At 38.8% G+C, this 21738-nt stretch overlaps 1 protein-coding gene across 3 annotated transcripts in view; it reads right to left on the bottom strand.

Annotated features, from left to right (window-relative positions):
- The window catches only part of tenm3 (teneurin transmembrane protein 3), a 271342-nt gene that overhangs the window by 127610 nt on the left and 121994 nt on the right, over positions 1–21738 (bottom strand). The window lies entirely within an intron of this gene.

Here is a 21738-nt window from a genome sequence, read left to right as displayed (position 1 = left end):
CACCTTCCCAAACCAGTTCAAAACACTGACGTGGGCTCAGTGCCACCACTTAGCATATAATAACAGCTTATCAGACATGGTCAAAGACCCCTGATCTGAGAGCAGTCATAGGCAAAGGGTGAGGGCAGTGAGTGAATGGTAATTAAGCTGACTGGCTCTCAGCTCCCTGTCAGGGATCTGGACACACTCATGAGACAGTGAGCAAAGTCACCTCTGCTTCTGTGGCGTGTGGCTTTGGAGTCCTGCTCGCAACCTAATTACCTTCCACTCCATACATTACACTGCATTGTGAGAGAGAAACAGAGAAAAGCAGACGAAAAGCCAGTGTGTGTGTGAATGATAGTGAGAGAAAAAGAAACAGCGAGGCTGAAAGAGTGGGGGAGAATTATTATTTTGTAATCATTGCAAGCTTTATTTATATATTTATGATATGAAACACAATTACAGGCAGATCCTCTGGGAGCAGGGCTCACACCAGCCTGCCAATCCCAACCAACAAATTAAGTGCCATTAACATTATGTGCTGCCACTGATACACCACTGTGTGTTTGTGTGTGTGAGAGTTGAATCTACTGAGCTCAGACCAAATGACTAAAGCACTAAAGTGTTCATGCTTGTGAAATGGCCTCTGATTCACCACTGCATTTACTACACAACAGATGTGTCTATGATTAGGAACAGTGCTCAATCGTTGCAAAAAAAAAAAAAAAAAAAAACCTACTTTCAAAATGAATTAATTGCAGCAGCAGAAGCATTAATTACAATGTCAACTATTAATTCATTAATTATTTTGTGTATAACAAAATTTAAGGAGAAATTACATTTGTCCATAATATACTACACATATTATTATATTATTATAAAGCATATAACGTCAGCTAAATAAATGTGGAACACTTGCTAGTGAATAAAATGATTATTTCAATTTCTTTAAAATATATGTAATTGATTATCATGGTTTAAAAACAACCTGTTAGCAAAGAAGAAGAAAAATCATCTGTGGAAGATATATTATATATTATATCTATTGTACTAGTAATCGTTTGGTATCTGTGCACAGGTATTGCATTAGTGCATCCCTTGTTTTAGTTCATTAAATATTTTGGTAACACTTTACTTAAAGCCTTTATGTGTAATGAATTATAAAAGTATTTTTAATGCATTAACTATTACTTTTAATGGACCTTATAATGGTCTCATGACTAATTGTTATAACCACAGTTATAATACATTATAATACTTATGTCAAGCCTTTGAAAATATAATGCATTAAAACACAACAAACAAACCATTTCAGATGCAACAAGGAATCTGCAAATATTATAATGCATTTTAACTTTGGTTACAGTTATGTATGAAAAGATATATCACATTATAATGCACATTATGAATACTCTTATAATGCATTATAAAAGACTTAGGTAAAGTGACTAAATTGTCATCAATAATTGTAACCAGAGTTATGATAGATTATAATGCTTATGTATTCAAGGTTTTACATTATAAAGTATAATGCATTGTAACATGAACCACGAAATTGGGTATTAATCATGTTTTAATGCATTATAGATTTTAAAGGTGTAACTGTGAATTAAGTGCTAAAATGCATTACGATAGTGCTTAAATTATTCATTAAAATATTCAACAGATTATAAGTATTATAATTGTCATACAACAAGAATGCTATTTTAAACAATATAACTGTGACGACTGTGTAATAATCAGAACTAGCATGAATGTGAGTGTGATATTGCTTTCATACAACAGTTCAATAAAAGAGAGCTTAATGTCAAGTGACATACATTTTAGTAGCAATACAGCCTGTTATTTTGTTATTTATCCTATGGCTGAATCACAGCTGTGGTGATGCTCAGTACAACAGCTTCTATTGTAATAAAATCACTTCATGTAAAGTGCTACTGATAATTCTAAAAAGCTTCAGATGGTTTGCAGCGCACAAGCCTTTTATGGTGAGGAATTCAGCTGTTGAACAGATTGAAGAAAGTGAGTATGCAGAGGGTGCTGCGTAATCCTGGTTTCGCAGCTTTTTTTACAAATTCATTTCCTCTATCTCTTCGCCTCTCATCCCACTTTCATTCGTTCTCTCTCTCTGTGATAACCCTGGGTCTGTCTGTGGTTTCAAGCCAACCTGCTCCATCAGCACTCTCTACTGCCTGTGTCTAACACTCACACACGTGAGCAGATCTAACACAGATTGACGCGCTTCTCTCATGTCACGAGCAATGATGTGTGAGAGCAGACGAAGAAGTTGAACACGGCCCATAATCCAGCGCAGTTGTCAATTAAAGCCGAGAGCAGAAAGAAGAGATGAAAGCACCGTTGAAATGCCAGGACGGGAAGTGTTACTTTCTCTATTCTTCCAGTGCACAAACAAACCAACTCATAAACACAACTGAAGAAACGGCTATTTTAGTGAAAGGAAAGAGACATGGACTAGTACTCTCATGCTAGACGATCAATTCAGCCATATCAGATTCGCCAAGCATAATAAACAGCACTACTGAAGCATTCAGCAGTCCGACAAGGAATCTGTACACACAGAACTCCAAGCAAAGTTTTCACAGAACAGGAACAACTCTCATAGGATGCTAATTAACTTCTTAGACATGACGTGAAGTGAAATAAATGATTGATATTAATCAACTGAACTGAAAAGTTTTTAGGCGGTTTACAAAACATGCACAGGTTTGGGTTTATCAGCATTTCACAATGGCTTTGAATGTTTCTCATCCTATTAAAGTGTCAGAATTATCTGTTTCATAAACTTCTAAATCTTTTTGAAATAGGCAAATAAACTGCTCTGCACAAACATTTATTTGGAGCTCTATGCTTTTAATACAGCATCTGCCATCTAAACGCCCACACACCCACACGGCACCAAAGAGTCAATGATGAGGATATTATTTCCACAGCCTCATCATTCCACGGCAGTAAACTAAAGGCGCTTGCTTGTCAGTCATTGATTTTTTTGCTCCCTTCTCTTCGTGTGATTTTGCCCAGCATTCTTCAGCATTTTTTTGTGTGCTTGACACCAGGTCAAACCTAATCAGCAACTTCCTGTGCTGCTGCGCGTGTGTGTGTGTGCAACCTGTCTGTTCTACTACCCTCCAAAGCCTCCTCATCCCCAATCTTATATGCAGGCCTCTAAGTTTTCATATTCCAATCGATAGCAACCCTTGCCACGGTGCTAACAGGAGCGCTTAAGAAAAGCCGCGCTGCTCAAATCACAAACCGCCTGTCTCGATCTTTCTCCTTCTCTTGTTGTCTCTTTACCCGATCCTCAGTGGACACCAGAGAGCACAAACAAAGCTGAAGGACACAATTTGTAACATGCCTCAACAAGAACAATGTGCGGATAAATCATACACAAGCATATACAACCAGGCATTATGGTCTGATATGCCACTATTCCACATTTCAGTTATCTAGTGCGACATGAATTCATGGGTTGAGAGTTAAACAAGAACCAAACACAACAGTTGACACATCACAGTAACAGAACTGAGCACATACACAGACTTTGATGCATATGAAATTAATCATTGAGAAAAAAAAAAAAAAAAAAAGAAAAGTGTGAAGTTGGAGTTTTTGCGGCTGTATGGACCCCCTGCAGGGTGGGCTCACTGACTAACACATGACAAACGCTCCATCAAACTGGATGAATGGACTGGATGCCTTTAGAGATTAAATGCTCATTACAGCTAATGTGTTTCTATCACTGCATTGACCAAAATGGAAAAATGGAAATGACAATTGTTGGTCACTTGAATAATAAGCGGACGCTGTATAATTATCATTAGACATGTCTTACCACATGTCATTTTTAAAAGAAACATATAAGTTCAAATGAAATTCAAGGGTGTTATTGAGTGTCAAAATCATGACACAATTTTCCCCCCTGCTGCCCCTGGGCAAGTAGTTCGGATTTTTACATTTTTAAATTAGAATTTTTAAAATAAAAATAAATAAATAAATAATAATATACTATTAACAATAATACAATACTATTGTATTACTACTGCTTATAATATAAAAATGTAGCAAAACGGAATAATAGTTTTGGTGGTCTCATAATAATAATGTAATTATGAAATAAAAACAATCTAATAATAACGATAATAATAATGATATAATGTAATATTCATACTACTACAGCTGCTAATAACTATTATTATCATTATATAACTATATACTATACCGTATATAATAAATACCATTAAACATTACTTAAAAACATTGGCATACAATTCAGATTTTTATCTTTTTATTCTTATTTTATTTTTCTAAATAATGACAATATTACACATTTAAACATATATAATTCATTTTACATTAAAAAAAAGGTACCATAAATGGCCTAATTTATTTATCTGATGTAATTGATTCTTCCAAGATTATCACAAATCATTCTCGCAAACACTTTACCGATTTTAGACTGCAAATGAATTTTGACAAATCACAGTACGCAACAAAATACATCATGGAAAACCAAATTAAGTTTGCACTGAGTTTGAAGTTTGCAGCAAACACAAGATGCAGTGACAACACAGCAGTGGCCTTATCCATCTGGGCTGAAATGGTCCTAAGCCATCCTTATTGTTGAGCCTTGTATGCACATCATTAAAACCACTCATGCAAACAGTAGGCCTCAACATCAGCACTTATGTATGTAGATAGAAAGAGAGAGAGAGAGAAGAAATTGCTAAAGGAAGATGGAGGAAAAAATGCATGAGAAATGGACGAGTGTGAGAGTGAGAGAAAGAAAATTAGAGAGAGATATAACTGTCTTTTTTCTATCAGACTGATCTTTTAGTGTCATTGTATCCCTCTTTCTGGTCTGCCTGTAGAATTATAACATTTTGGAAAAACACTCACACACACACAAACACAGGGGAGCTGCGGGTTGAATACCAGAAAGCTTGAGACTGTTTGTGTCTCTTGGAGTGGAACAATGCCTCCAGTATTCCTCGCTCTCTCAATCTCTGCCTCCCCTTCTCTCTTTTTGCTCCCTCTATCTTTTCATTTTCTCTCTCCATAGCTAGCTTCTCTTTTCCGCAGCCCTTTTCCCCTTCGGGCGACATGTGAAATGAAGCAGAGATGGTCCCTCATTGGTGAGGAACAGATAAAGAAAGAGGAAGAACAAGAAAACGGTTGAAGAAAGAGATAGACTTATACCCTTACACCTGGGATGTTTGGCTGGCCTAACATGAGAGAGACAGCCCATGCTCCAACGATGCTTCAACAGGAAAGAGATTCACAATAGCTTAGACACACAGAATTGGCAACACCTGTTTTCATATCTTCAATCTGTTTTGTGATCTAGAACGTTTTTGATTACGTGCTGTGAAAAGTGAACTTGGGAGTGTGTACTCTGGTGGGTAAAAAGGTGAAGATTCCACATTTTTGACCACATTTGACCTTTTATATTAATTATCATATTACAATTAGCAAGTTAAAAAAAGAGAAATATAACTAAAATCTTTAGTTCTGATTTTTTTTTATTTTATTTTTGAGAGAAAATGTGTAAAAATAAATGTAAATAAACAATTAAAAAGAAGTTGTAAATGCTGTGTTATGTTAACGTTTGATTTAAATTGCAATGATGTGGCAAAAAATTAATTAAACAGTATTAAAGGTGAGTGACCTATCATAAATGCCATTACTAATTATGAGCATTTAAATATTGGATGACTTACTGAGTGCTAAAGGTAAGCCTGGAGGTGATGTGCTGGATAATCAATCTAAACTTCATTAGCAAACATCATAGTCTGCAAATGCCAATATTCCACAAACAAACAAAAACTGCTGAAGCTCTCTGCTTCTCTCTGATGATTTAGCTCTCTGTTAACACTCTCTCAATCTTGCTCTTTTTTTCTCCGGCCTTTTCTCCCTCCTTAAAAGAAATTCCTTGTTGCAACAGGAATACAAAGAGACCGAATCTATAAACACCAATAGCGCTCTCTCTCTCCTCTTAGATTCAGCTCCTCAATCTATCTCCCTCGTCATTTATTGAACTACTATGAAGAAGAAAAAAAAAAACCTAGCAGTTGAAAATATTATATATTTCTGTTTTCTAAAATACAGTAAAAAAAGTGAGTTAGCTAAAAACAAAAGCTAAACTGAAACTCCAAATATGCACTACATTTTAAATTAATTTACATTAAAGTAGCATGCAGTAAAGCGTTCAGAGCAAATAATGCTAGAGCCATTTACTTGAAATGTTGTATACAACACAAACTGAAACTATTTTTACGTACTACAAAACGTAAAAATAGCCACAAACAAAAGTATTTTATACATTCTGTACCATGAAGTTTAAAAACAAATCCAGGGACTAGTTGTTTTCTGGTGTTGGCCGTCTGGCATGAGATCTGAGCAGATGCAGTCTATGCTGCTGAATCATAAATGCCTTAGAGATGCCAGAGTGACGGTAGTAACAATTTACAACTAAATGTAGCAGCAATGACACATTTATAGGTGAATTTCATTGTCCACAAGTACTAGCTGTTGCTATGAATTTGACAAATAAAACTTTAAACTTAAACATTGCCATCATGAAGCAGTTATTTTCATTGGGGTGCAGTTTATTTATGATGTGTGGTATATTATCATGTTATGATACTATAGATGCATCCCAATTTGCGAACTTGTGCACTATTCTATGCCGTTTAGTAAGTAGTGTGTTCACACTGAAAATTCCAAATAGAAAAATTGCACTTTAAATACCTGGATGATGCACTTAATTAACGAAGTGTGAAATGTTGGACACTTCATGCACTCAACTGTTGCAGCTTTAATTACATAGCGGAGGGGGAGGTGCTATCAGACTCCGATGACAAAATAACCTTTATAAAATTCATACACTACACGGTTGAGTGCATAAGTACATATAAGAGGAGTGTATAGTATGTCATTTGGGGCGCAACTTATGTTATGAAAAAAAAAAAAAAAAAAAACACCCACCAAGACATTGAAATTGAAACCACAATAAGTAATAATAAAAAAAAAAAAATCGAAACCATTATACTCATGATGATACACACACCATCTGCAATGAAGCCTATAATGATGCGCACATAAGTGTCAGTCTGCCGGCTAATGATGATGTTATCTAAGGTCTTCGCCCCTTCCGCAACAACACCCTTCAATACCTGGCCAGCTTCCTGTGATCGATCAATCTCACGAGCCGGGCCCCCACCTCGCCTCAAAAAGAAAACAATCCAAAGCACATCTCTGACACTCTGCCTGTCAGCCTCCAAAACCCAGCAAATGAAGACGGATTCTCCTTAATTGGGTTTGGTATGACTTCAGCGCGTGCGTGATGATGGGGGGAGAGCTATAATTCCGCCATTATGATCCGGAGACAGGCGTGTTTCATTCCCGCACAAAGTGCACTATTCGATTTACAATGATTCATGCCACAGCGATGTTAATGGTGCAGACGGAAGTGTGCGGAGAGCGTAATGTGGAGGGTAGCGTTTATAAAACCAGCTAACCTTAGTGTATGCGCATACACACTCGCTCTACTAAACGTTGAACAAATGATTGAATATTATGATTCATACAGTTGTGGTTTTTACATTAAAAAGCAATATTTGCTGTGCAGATTCTGTATGAAGGTTCAAAAAGTCTTTTAAATGCTACCACACACAAAACAAATCATCATCATCAACACCCATCCATGCAGAAACATTTAAACACCACTGGAGAAGAATAAAAGAATGGTGGGATTATGGAGGATGAAGAGATGCAAATATGTCAACTATACGCTTTTCCGAGAAACACTGCAGCGCTCCACTGCCAATATAAAAAAGCGCAAGACACCTCTAAAAAGCAAGGTCATTTCAACATTTTATAAACAAGTGAGAAAAATCAAATATACAAATATATACACTCGTGCACACTTACTCACAGTTCCAGAGACTTCTGACTTGAGTCTAATTGGGTCCTTCTTATGCTGAGAAAGCCAAAGAGTGCTCATCAACACATGTGCTGTTAAAACAACCAGGGCTTGCCCAGTTTATTGCTGTAACCAGCAAATGGGAACAGCAGGGTGCTGAGGGAGAGACTGTTAACACACACGCACACATAATCACATGGCCAGTTACAATGAGGGGTGCGGGCAGGGTCCTTCAGCCGGCCACATGTGGTTAGCTGCCGCAATGGCATAAAATGTAGGAGAAGTTTTGGCCAGCAGAGTGCTCTTTGTCAACAGATTAATGTGGTTGAGAATTTCACAGACAATGCTGTTGATCTTTGATATGCAGATATTATAAACACACACGCACACACAGCTGTGTGAAGGAAGAGTCCTTCAACCTCTGTATATAATGAGCTGAGAACAGCAGTCTTTAGAGTCATGTTGGGGTGATTCAACAATGTGCCAGAATTAGGGATTTAAGCAAATGCAAAAATATGTGACTGGGTTCAGCCCAAGTAGTTAACCAAAGAGGGCCAATCCACTCCAGCTGGAGATAAGCTGGCTTTATGAACCGGCTTCCAGAAGCAGATATTTACTGTATGGGAATGTCAGATGGAGATAGAATCTATGAAATGAAATGTCATTCTTGTGATAGTGGTTAGTGCTGGTTTGCTGGTTAAGAGAGAGAGATAGATGGATAGATGGAGAGATAGATATATGATAAGATAGATAGAATGCTAGATAGATGCATAAATAGATAGATCAGATGCCACACTGATCAAGATAGAAAGATAAATAGAAAAGGAGGACAGAGAGATATTCTATATGTGACATGAGTAGGATGATAAAGGTTTCAGAGGTCAGGTTGGTCCTCAGGCCACCACCCCCACATGCTGACCTTTGCACCCACAAATCCAATCTTCTCTCCAGTCCAGCATGCAAACCGTCCCCGAGGGAGGGCTTGGACCCACTCACACCCCAGCTAGCAAACTAGACTAACCTCAATCTGCCAATAGCAACAGTTTCTTTTTTAATGTATTATATTGTTAAGAGTAGACTTGTATAACAATTGACTTAAACAACTCCCATTCTGGTTACATACATATAACACCGAATCAGCCTAAGGCTTCCAAAGGCAAGGGCGTTGTGAAAGAAGATACACAGGGAGATCACAAGTTTCAAGTAGTTAAGTCCTGGTGAAAGGTCTGCACATCCAGAGGTGAGAAGTTGAGCAGACCGGTCAGAAAAAGACCCTAATCCTACACTGCCCACTTAAGGTAACTGAACAAGAGCAATCAAAAGGGGAATTAGGGTCAGTTAAGGAGAGAAAGCATTGCAATTGACACATCTATGTCAGAGAGCGAGGGAGAGAGAAAGAGAAAGTGGCTGGTCGCCATTTGCTTTCAGGTTTTTTATGGCACCGTTTCATGTGCTGTTAAGCAGCACCTCCTTTCACGAGCATGTTTTTGGAGGCAAAACAAAGATGAATGACTCGTTAAAGTTTGAGAGAGACTCGTGAGTGACGCTGATTACGTCTCTTTACACCAAGGGCATTGTGCTAGCTGGTAATTTCACACAGTTAAAAAAGCTCATGTGCTTCTTGAAGATGGAAAAGAAAAGCAGCTTGAAAATAACAAGTGGGGACAAAGGCTTCCTTGCCTGAAGTAAAAAAAGATAGGCAAGAAGAGAAAATATGCACGCCTAGAATGCGGAGCTATTGATCTTGCTATCTACCCGCTCACACTTTTTTCCCACCATGCCACTACATCCAGATGTACACACACACACACACACACACACACACACACACACACACACACACACACACACACACACACACACACACACACACACACACACACACACACACACACACACACACACACACACACACACACACACACACACACACACACACACACACACACACACACACACACACACAAATCAATAAACAAAGGCACAATTTTCATACTGTTATTTCTATATTTGATGAGTTCTTAAGAGGGTTATTATGGTTAACTAAAACCATAAAACCAAAATTTTTCAGTTACTTGAAATAAAATAAATATTAACTGAAAAATATACACACACACACACACACACACACACACACACACACACACACACATATATATATATATGTATATATATATATATGTATGATTAAACTCTTTAAGATTGTTTATCATTTTAATTTAGTTTAAATCAAATGACAAAAAATAACTAACACTAAATAAACTAATATATATATATATATATATATATATATATATATATATATATATATATATATATATATATAAATGCTTAGTTTAGTTTAGTATGCTGCTGTGTTTTTATGAGCCATTAGGAGTGTTGGAAACTGACCCTCATGCAGGGCTAGAAAAAAAGCATTCGGTAAACACATGTAAAACATTTTTTTTTCAGGAACAACAGCTCATCATGTTGCTGGGGCATTGTCAAATATATTTCTGTGTGCAAACACTACACTAATTAAAACAGAACGGGCTGGTGGCTTTCATATTTCACAATGGAGCTAGTACACGCGTGATCACGTGGCTACAGTCACTGTGCTATGAAGACGTAGCCGGACAGCACATAATAAATTAGCTGTTGCTCCAGATAGCACTTTTCTTTCCTTTTGTCTTTAATAGAGCGTGCTGTGAGCAATTACCTCTGCGGAGAGGCCTAATCTCTCAGCATTAAGCCAACCAGCACTGCCAGTGCTCCTACCTCCTGGGCAAAATAGCAGGCTGAGGCCTCTCGGAGAGTGTAATCTCACACGTGCACATACACATACACAAACACCCAAGCCTTTCATTATCCTCATCCCTTGTGATAACAAAATCAGTCAAGGAGCTCGCCACCAGCCAACACCCGCAGCACACCTGCCATACGGCCTGTGCTGTTACCGCAGGAGACCGCAGCTAGGGACCAATCAGAGGTGTGAAGATGGTCACCGTGGGACAGCAGGCCGGGAGATGATGCAGCTGAAGTGCCAAGGGGATTCATCAATCACAAATCATTGTTTATGGAGGAACAACCGATTCCCTGAGCACAGAGCTGTAAAACAGGAAACAAATTAGGCTCTCAATTTTTGCTAACTCCCTTCCATCTTGCTCAAATAAAGCATCTCAAACAACACAAGTTGTTTTTGAGCTTGTATAAGTGGATATACATTTTAACCACTTGCCACGGTTAGCTTATGTGCCATCTACAGCCAAGAATACACATTCATTTACACATCCATAAATATTTCAATCTCACCTGACAAACAAACTCACAAACATGCACTTTTAATTGGGTGCAATGAATATAGAGTCTCAGAGAGAAGATTTAATAAGCGGGATTAGTTTGGTGAATTGACGGGTGACGGTAATGCCACCTAAACTGGGTCAGTCGGAGGTGTCAGACAGCCTTACAGGAGGCCAGAGGCTTACCATAGAGTCAAACCCCCTCAGGATCAGTCTCAGCTGGCTGGCACAACTCACTCTGAGGTGTGAGAATGCATTCCTTTTTTTAAAACTTTTTGCCAGCGCGGCTTTTTAGAACTGGTGTGCCGCTGTTGTCTGGTTGGTGGCAATTCTCTGGGAGCAGATGTTCAAATGGCACCAGCTGAGAGCAGAGAGCGGGAGAAAAAAAAAGAAAAGAGGATGGTGGATTGGGCAGCAAACAAAGGGAGACCTGCCTCTCACACCCGGACCAACCACAGGGAGACAACACATCTGGCTCGAGATGAACAAAGAAGGACGGAAGGCACTAGGACATCAGCAGGACGCTTCTTACATCTTTACACACAAGGCTTTCATCCTGCAGATGACGCCAAAAAATATGTACACTACCCCGTGGAGTGCCTGTGGCAAAGACAGAGAGCGAGGGTTGATGCTGGGCATCAGATGGAGCGACGGGTGTTGCGTGCCCACGCATCTGGCCTGGATCTCAGTTGCGGTCATTGAGCCCCCAAACATCCAGGCAAGCACACTTCTTCAGATACACATCCGCAGCTTAGAGAGCCACTGTCAGACAACTGCAGTAAACACGCGTCAGATCCTAGATAAAGCTCTCCACAAAAGAGCCCATCTGCACGGGTGTGGATGTTTATGTCTATATGTGTGCGTGCTCGTTCTTCCTCTTCAAACAACCTCAAAACACTGCTTATCCCGGCAGCAAACAACATGGCTGTCAAATTGCAGACGCCCAAAATAGTTTCTGCACGCCAAAAAATCATGATCATCGACTTTGAGACCAACTGGATGAAGCTTATGATGAAATGTATAAGAACAATGTCTGATAATAAAAAATATAAATACAATGTATAAAAATAACTTCAATAAACATTTTTTTTTAAATAATATTCTGTATATAGCATAACATTTTTGGACATTATTTTTATGGCAAATTCTCTTTACTGTAGTACAAAAAATATAAGCTCCTCTTTTTCACTATGAAATATTTAGAAATGTGATCCAGGCATAATTTTGACAGGTTTTGTGAGCTTCATTCATTACGTGTATACCCACAGCTTGAAGAAAATGGCAAACAAAATGTGGCTGCTATTGTTTCCTCCAAGAGGGGAATAAAAATGGGAATAAATCAATGTCCCGTTCTGCTCTTTGATCCCTATCACCTAGTAGTATATCAGACATCAGATCCCGTACAGGGAATCCTTTTCGTTTTGCTCTCTAGATCAACATTGTGCATAACGTGTTTCCTGTAAAGGCAGAGCTGGATATTTACGATAGCTGTTCCTCATCAGATAAGAACCTGCATCTCTGCTCGTAAGGATCACCTTTCTCTTCACCTCTGTGTATTTCTTTCTTTCTCATACTTGTTCCTTTTTCAGGGGGATTCAGGTCTAGTTACAGCTACTGAAAGGGTCTGTTTTTCTTCTCTTTTTCTGCCTTTTTAAAGGTCTTCCCCAGTGCTCTCTCTATTTTCTCGAACAACACCCAATTTCCACTGCTGTACCCCCCTTAACCCCTGTTAAAATTTAACACTCATTCTATCCAAATACCATTCGGCCTGCACTAGCCCTCCATCTTTCTCTCTCTGTTTCTTTCCCACTTCTCCCGGTGTAGTAAACTGAAATTACTTGGCAATCGTTAGCTGCATTGATAACTGAATGGTAATTAAAAGGAATATGAATTCGCTGGTATGGTTGTGCTCTTTGTTCTAAGAGCTGGATGGATTCAGTGACCAGTGGACCGGATACCACTCATACCTGCAGGCTGTATTTGGCAATGAAAGGCTCTGGAGCTGCGTTTGGGGTGGGGGAGTTTTCAGGGAGCAGCCCTCACACAACAGCCCCTCTGTCTGCCTGGTTTTTCTTGAGCGGGGAGATGCATGTGGTGCAGACATGTCAGTCTCAGCGGCCCATTTCCAAATTACCCTCTCTGTGTGTGTGAACATGGGAAGAAGTGTGTGAACATGACTGGCTGCTGAGTGGCAGGGGCTTGTCCTAAAGGTTGGAATGCTTGTCAGATGCTCCACAATCCCCCAAAAGCCTCGAGGTAAAAATTTGCTCAAGTGTGTGAGAATCAATATGATGCAGGTTCTTTAGGCTCGGGTTAACATCACATCAGTTATTCCACAGTTAAACCTCACTTTATCCAGGTCAAGAGAGCGAGGCTGAAACAATGCAAATACAACGTGTTCAATAGTCACAGGGCAGCAAAACTCACATACACACATGCACACACACGCCCGCCCGCACACACGCCCGCCCGCACACACACACACACACACACACACACACACACACACACACACACACACACACACACACACACACACACACACACACACACACACACACACACACACACACACACACACACACACACACACACACACACACACACACACACACACACACACACACACACAAAAACAGCTGAGCATGTGTGGCTAAAGGGCTGGTGTGACCTCTGAGCATTGAACAAGCCAGCCCATCTGATGCCTGTCTCTGTCCACCTGATTGGCTGACCTGAATTCCTTCATCAAAAGCATTGTGACGAATGTCATACAGATAATCTACACCACTGGGTGACCAGTGGAATTACTACCGTATGATGCATTTGTATGCCTTTTTTTGGGTGTGCTTTGCGGCGATTTAAGGACAGAGAGGATAAAATTGAGAAGCTTTGAAGAGCTTCCAACAGGTTTTTTGATAAAATTGAAGGGCTGAAATAGGTTATGTCAGAGGCTATGTGGGAAATATTCCAGTCTCAACCCACCTACTCTCACACACACACACACACACACACACACGCACACACACACACACAGGCCTACAGTTCCATTGTGATTGAATATGAAGCCCTACCTGCATTACCAAAGTGATTGATTCAAGCTCTCCCAACTGCAGCCACACAAATATGATGAAATGCATTCATGCATGCAAATATAAACGGCCCAGGTAAACCCGATGCTCATTAGACCCATTAAAGAAATGTGAGTTTCCCATTGTGAAATAAATCTGGTGTCCTGTCAAGCTAAGTGAGGTTGAAATTCAAGAGTGCACCCGCAGGTAAACATAATAAATAAACACTGTCCATAGCTCTGATTTAATACACACACATATACATACATATATATATGTTCTGTTCCAAAACCTAGTCAACTGCCTACTTATATAGCATCTAAAAACAACTTTTCCAAACCATAGGCTGCATAATTATAATATGATTAATCAATTTACAGTACCTAAACTAAGGCAGCACTGCATATTTGCTTTGCAGATAAGTCCATAAAAAAAAAAACTATAAATATACTCAACTTCAACACTGAGAAGTACTGAGCTTAGTCAAATAACTAAGCATATTTTCTATAAGCTTTATGTGTGTTTATGCTAATTAGAGTCTCACAATGTTAGATTAGCAAAATGCTAACAGTAAACTCTTTTGTACTAATCTAGCTAATCAACTTATCTGGTATTCTTTACGGCAAATATGGGTTTTATGGAAAAAAACGAACAATGTTCATAGAATTTTTATGGATAAAAGCATCTGCTGAATGAATAAATGTAAATGTATGTAGATGCCTATGTAGACAGTAGGCAGCTCAGTAGATTTAGAAAGAGCTTCAGGCGCCACTGCTTAAAATCAGCAGACAAAATAACAGCCACAGTGATGGACAAGAATTATTTTTCTATACACAGATTAGAATGGCATCACTGCTGAGATAAAACAGTGTTAAAAATACAAATTTGTGTTGATAGGGTGATAGGACTATTTTCTGCTCTCTAATGGTATGAAGTTGAAAGGCCATCGGTGGGCTGAGTTAGAGCACTCTGTAACAACTACTTGACTGACTGACTGGCCTCTGGAAATAAAGTGTGGCCCTCATTAGAAGGGGGGCAAAGCCCAGTTCCCAACTATTGACTAATGAGAGCACCTGAACATCACACACACACCCTCTGATAGGTCCCTCATTATGGAGGTGTCGGGTGTTAATGCAGGGCGAAACTCTCCTTTGCATGATAATGTCAGTTTGTACACAGCTCGAGTCCCCACACCAGAGCCCCTAATACACATTACTGAAAGAGAGAGAGAGAAAGAGAGAGAAATAGAGATGACACACTTGCATAACTGTAGGAGCCATTAGCATCTATCCTCTAGCTCCGCTTCAAAGTCAGACACACATATACACACACCTTCACAGCAAACAGAATGGCAAGGTAAACAGGACACAATGGGCCTTTAGAAAGCTTAAATAAATGTTAATTAGCCATCAGCTTGAGCAGGATGTGCCATAAAAAAAGTCCCTGGGCTCACTCTCGGCCAGAGCCAAGTAGATGTTTTTGGGCTGTTTAACGTTACTGGGACACTGTGTGTTCAAGCAACTCAGTAAACAGATCAAAACTAAAGCCCAGCGCACAACAGAAGACTTAGTCAGCATGCACAGCGTGAGAGAAAAAAGTTATGAGGACAAGACACTGAAATAGACTGAGGAGCTATTTGGAGAGAGGGAGATTCACCTGTGATCTGTGTGAATGCTGGCTTAAGCTTGATGCTGGCACAAACTGTTAAAGAGATGACTCAACAGAGCAAAAACATGAGCTTTACTCGAACCTACTGTTTGGTCGGCGATAACTGCGTGATCACCGCATGATACGCTGGGGCTGGGTATCCACAACCACCTCACGATACGATGCACACCGCATATGGCACAATACAACAACACAATACATCACAATATCAAAACTGACTGGTGATTGAAACTGCGCCAAAGAAGAGAGACACTTTTCAAGAAGAGAGAGAAAACCTGAGAGAATTTTAAAGAAGCTCTGATCGCATTGAGAATGGCTGATTTACACTTACGTATCTGATTCTTAATCAAACTACAGGAAATGAAACAAATCAACATAAATAATTAACAATAACATTGATACAATAATATAAGATATAATCGATAATTCCAAATGAAGTAATATAGATCTATGGGATTGTATCAGCACAACCAAAATTAGATGAGTAACATTGGTGCTTTTAAATAATATTTAATATAAAATATTTAATATAGTATTTAGGAAAAAATAAGCAATTATTAAGATTTCATATTTAATTAATTCAGTTTAAACATTTATCATTTATTTAATCATTATTTCAACTGTCTCAGCTGTTTCTCTTAAATTTCCTTGAGACAAATCAAAATAGACACAAATAAAAAACAAATGTTGACATAGTACATTAAAATGAATGTGATGCATGGTACAATATATAATACATTGCAATGCATTACAATATCCTATGTCATGGATAACGATAAAATGGTTTGTGCCAACATAATCATATATAGCTACATTGCAATTATTTGTAATGATAAAATAATAATAATAACAATAATATTGCTTCAGATTTGGTAATGGAAGTATTTGATGACCTTTGATTGCAGACGTATCTTGGCAAACCTGAAACACTAGAGAATTGAGTAACAGTCTCCATTTGCACTCATAGATATTATAAAGGATATTAAAGCCACCTTACTTGTAATTTTTATGTGTTGTTTTATAAGATTAACTAAAAACAACAACAACAACTATTATATAGACATGCATGCTTACATTTTCTCCCTGAAGCTCTGTAACCTAAGGTCAAGAAGAGCACAATAATAAACACCCCCATCCACACACAACCAAATACAAAGAGGGTAAAGTGTAGGATCTCGCTGTTTTTTTCCAAAAGATCCTCAGGCAACGGCCTCAGATAAACCACTCAGTTAGCCTGAGGAGGAGGCCGCTAAAATGGCCCCCTATTCTTTGAGCTTTATCATGCGCACTCGTATCAGAAGACTGGAAAAGACGCCTGCTTTTCTATGCGTTGCAACCTGTGCTGCCCAAGTGCTTTTAAGGCTAATGAAAAGCCAGCAGCGGTGAGATGCAGTCAAGCAGAAGCTGTGCAAGTACAGCCACACAACAACACCCGATACAATTGCAGGGTCCCAAACCGTGGCCATTGTCCCTGTGTCACTGGAGTGATGTGGGCTGTTTGACATTGTCTTAGTATGCCAACTCAGATGGCCCCTCCTTTTTTCACCGCTGGCCAATTAGGTCAGTCGCTAAAATGCCAATGCTGGCAGTACTGTCTCATCGCATGTTAGGGATTCATATCATGTCTGTGAGTGTGTTTGTGTGTGTGTGTGTGTGTGTGTGTGTGTGTAATATCGCTCCCACTCAAGTGTATTAAGTGTCAGTGTGGCTTGTGAAGTGTGGGATTAAAACAAATAAAGCAAATAAAACAAGCGGCACTTGAATTGGCAGATCATTTAAATGTATTAGCATTTTAATGGAAAGATAAGGATTCTCTCCCTTTCGTTCCATTGTCTCCCTCTTTTCACCCTCTCTGTTGCTTGTGTAAGCACTTAACGTTGGTTGTCTCCTAAAACCTTTTTTTGTTTTGATCAAAAGTGCTTTCAGAAAGGAAGACAACCCTGATCTCACCAGCTGACCTGCTGTTTGCAAATACAAACACACTTTAATTACTGCACACATTCACATACTCAATGCTGAAAACCACCCATCTCCAAACACTGACACAAGTTTTTCAGAAATGCATATTATGGGGTGGTCTCTGTTATGCCCTTGGTTTAAAACCGTCTGTCTTCTTTACAAAGGTGCTCGGAAACAGTTTAACAGCTTGATCGAGCCACTCTTCTACTCCCAACAAAGCTCAGATAAAAGAATGATTATTCATGGCTCCTCTTTATGTTGACATTACAAAGCTTCTTGTGAACTTAAAGAAAACTGTGAATCTTTATGAATAAACTGTTGGAGGCATTTCTGCACCTTCATACAGAGGTCTGGAAGTATTAAAGAATACTTCTTACAGTAATTTCTCTCCACAAAGGACTGTCATAGAAAAAGGAAGATAAGGCTGCCATAGAGCATCATTGCTGTGACAGACAATCCAACCAAAGCAATGTGACCCTGAATAAAAACACATTATAGAGACACAATATTACATCAACTTATGAAATGGAGGCAAATGCTACAGGTTAAGTTACTGTAATTCTGATACATTTGTATGTTTAAAATAAATAAATAGGGATTCTTATTGAAAAGGATGGGTTGTCTGTATCTCAGCCCACAGCAGATCAGGAGCTGGGTGCCTTTAATTTTGATTTCTATTGTCTGTCATGTTCAGAGAGAAAGGCTTACTGATACACACATGATTTCCATCTCCAACGGGCAAATGCCATACAAGGCTATTGTAGATCAAATAAATGGATACATCTCTAAGTATAACTCTTGTCTGTTGGTGCTATATCTTCTTGTGTTACTCTATCCTGCTATTCTGGATAATCTGACATTTCCTCTGCAGATTGGGAATAATGATATAAAAATGGTCAAATGTGTAAAAGCTGAGAGTATTAAACTTTAATTGATAGCTGAAAGCATAATAAAATTAGCCAAATTATTTTTGGATTGTACAAAAGGTGTTCAAATTCTGTGGGCCTGGTAATGGCTTCACTGTTACAATACATCCATTTCACTAAGCCAGGTTGTATGAGGAAGAAAAAAAAAAAGAAAAAAAAATCTAAGCTGAATTTGATATTATAAAAAATTCAATGGTATCCGTAATTGTTTGGTCTTTTTGTCTGTGTCTGTGAGGAGTGAGAAGTCAAAGCGTGAAGCCGCTCTCTAACAGGCTCATCTGAGATGGCATTCATAGCTCAGTGCTCAGTTTCACTAATTGTGGGATTAAAAATAACCTGATCCTGCAATCCATCTCTCGGCTGCTTCTTTTTTTTTATAGCTCCTTGTCTTTCTTTCCCACATCCTCTTTTGGAAGAAGAGTAAAGAAGAAGAAATGGTGACTACATTTCATAAGAATCTTCTCCACATAGACGCGTAGAAAATCCTGCAGTTGAAATCGAGAGCCCAAAATATTTCATCACCTCAGAAGAGAATGAAAGCCAAGACATCTGGGGATTGTTCCATGAGAGCCCCTCAAACGCTGCCGAGGTGCCACGGCAGACGCCATCAGGAATGATTTCTTCTCTGTTCCCTTTCCTTCTTTTTCCAGTTTGCAGTCGAGCATTTGTCATTCCATCATCCCTTCATCTGTTCTATCTCTGTTCTGTCATTACCCGTGTCCCGCGGGCTGACTTTTGGCTATTGTTGCCAGACACCATATTGGATGGAATGCTCGCAATGTCAGCAGAAGTGTGGAGTTTTTTTTACATACAAACTGTGCCTTTCGGTCTGTGGAAGATGATAGTTCATCTGGGCAAAAGTTTTTTTTTCCCCTCCACACTGCTAGTGACCCATGAATTGTATGTAGTAAAACACTACAGATAGGGCTGTGTTCGATACATCAATGTGACGATACAGCTGCTTCTGTAGTGGTGGACCATGCTTAATTTAAATACAAGAACAGCATTTCAAATAGAGTGAAAATGTGATGAAATCAATGATTACAGTATAATATATAGGCTAGAACAAGGCAGTTGGTAACAGTGATGTTACCAACTCTTAGCTGAGAAAGACAATGTAGCTCTTCAGTGGTGAAGATATTGTATTGATAAAAATTGCATGGGCACATTGAGAAGTTTCTGTTGCGGAACGTTTCTGTGCGCACGCAGCACGATCTGTGTGAGTGACTGTCTGAATGTGTGAGCATGAGCTACAGTGAAGAAAGCGCATTAGTTTAGAATGTAGAGTGTTAATTTGTGCAATGATAACCTACCAGCAATGTAAAGACGATTGTATTAATATATTGAGTACATTACAATATAAATGTAATAGAATGAGTACATTATTAATTATGTGCTTAAAAATATTGTACCTGGTGGAGAGTGCCCAATGTTAACATGAGACCTATGCCATTGCCTATTGTTATACAGTGCTACAAAGGCCCTTCATAACGCACAGGGAAAGCTGCTCTGCCTATAGTTAGCGATGGCTCTATAGTTGTCACGGTGTGGTGCAGAAGAAGAATAAAAGTTCCAATGCAAACTTTTACTCACAATATAAATCATACAGGTACATCGAAGACGGACAGAAGGTTCACACACACACTAAATATGACGTAGATCGGACCACGAACAAGGCAACATACAGGGCTTAAATACATAGGGAAACGAGACACAGCTAAAAGACTAACGAGGAAACAGGTGTGACAGATGAACTAATGAAGGTTACCGTGGAAACAAATGAGTGGCGGGAAACCAGAACAAAGGAAGACATATGACTAATGAAACAAGACTCAGACAGAAACACAACTGTGACAATAGTATGCGGTGTACTAAATTCTGCTGAGGTGAAATTGAGTGCATACCCGTATAGTGACATCATATCATGGCCTCTGTATCGGGACATGTATCATATTGTGACTTTGTTGCTGATACACATCCCTAAAGAGATGGGAGTCATACGATATTTAATGATTGTTTCCAATTCCTCTTAATGATTCTGTTTCATTAATGATTCTTTTAGTACTTTTGAGGAAATATTTGCATTTACTGCACTCAGCTGTTTGTTGTCAAATGAAGAGATCATTTCAGATTTCAGCAGAACAGATTTAACAAATTAAAAATAAGTGAAATATAATACAAGCGCTTTCATCACTTTTCATAGACTTTTTAGAGGCAGCATTAATGCAATAATCTCGTATGCTCTTAGTTAATATAAAATAAAAATATTAAACAAGCAAAATAATAACACATTTCATGCATTCATTTGGATAAACGTACACTGATTGCAGCAAAACTATTTATGTTTATCTATCTGTCAAATTGACAACCAGTATCATTAATACACTGATGTAATTCCCATGAACCCTACGAAACACAACAACACAACACAACACAACACAACATATAACATAACAGCTCTTGACAAAAGTAATAACTTGTGGTTCAGAAAATGTGTCACATTCATTCAGTTATTGAATTACTGTGAATTTAAAAAAATACATCTATAGTTATTTATAAAAAATAGCAGGCTCAGAAGAGCCTTTTGTTTGGAAATCTGACTACACTGGTCACAGTGGGTTTCACACTGTAGATTCAGTGGTGTAATGGCGCCGTTAAAAAGAAGTGTTAGTTAGAGTATTCTAGTATGGTGATTTGTCAGCATCAGTGGAACGCAATGCACGTTTGAGGACTAAGGGAGATAATTAACAGGACACAACATGGAAATCATTAAAACATTAAAAAAGGTACAGCACCAAGTTACAACCATATGAAACCATTGGACACAGTTTAAGGGTGGACCGGTCAGCTCTGCATTCGGACTTGCAGTAATTAATGTGGTCTAAAGAGTATACACATTTTTTACGCTCCTGCAAGCT

The sequence above is a fragment of the Scardinius erythrophthalmus genome (genome assembly GCF_964197995.2).
Source record: "Scardinius erythrophthalmus genome assembly, chromosome: 3".
NCBI classification, from domain to species: Eukaryota; Metazoa; Chordata; class Actinopteri; order Cypriniformes; family Leuciscidae; genus Scardinius; species Scardinius erythrophthalmus.
This window is presented reverse-complemented; position numbering and strand designations above follow the sequence as displayed.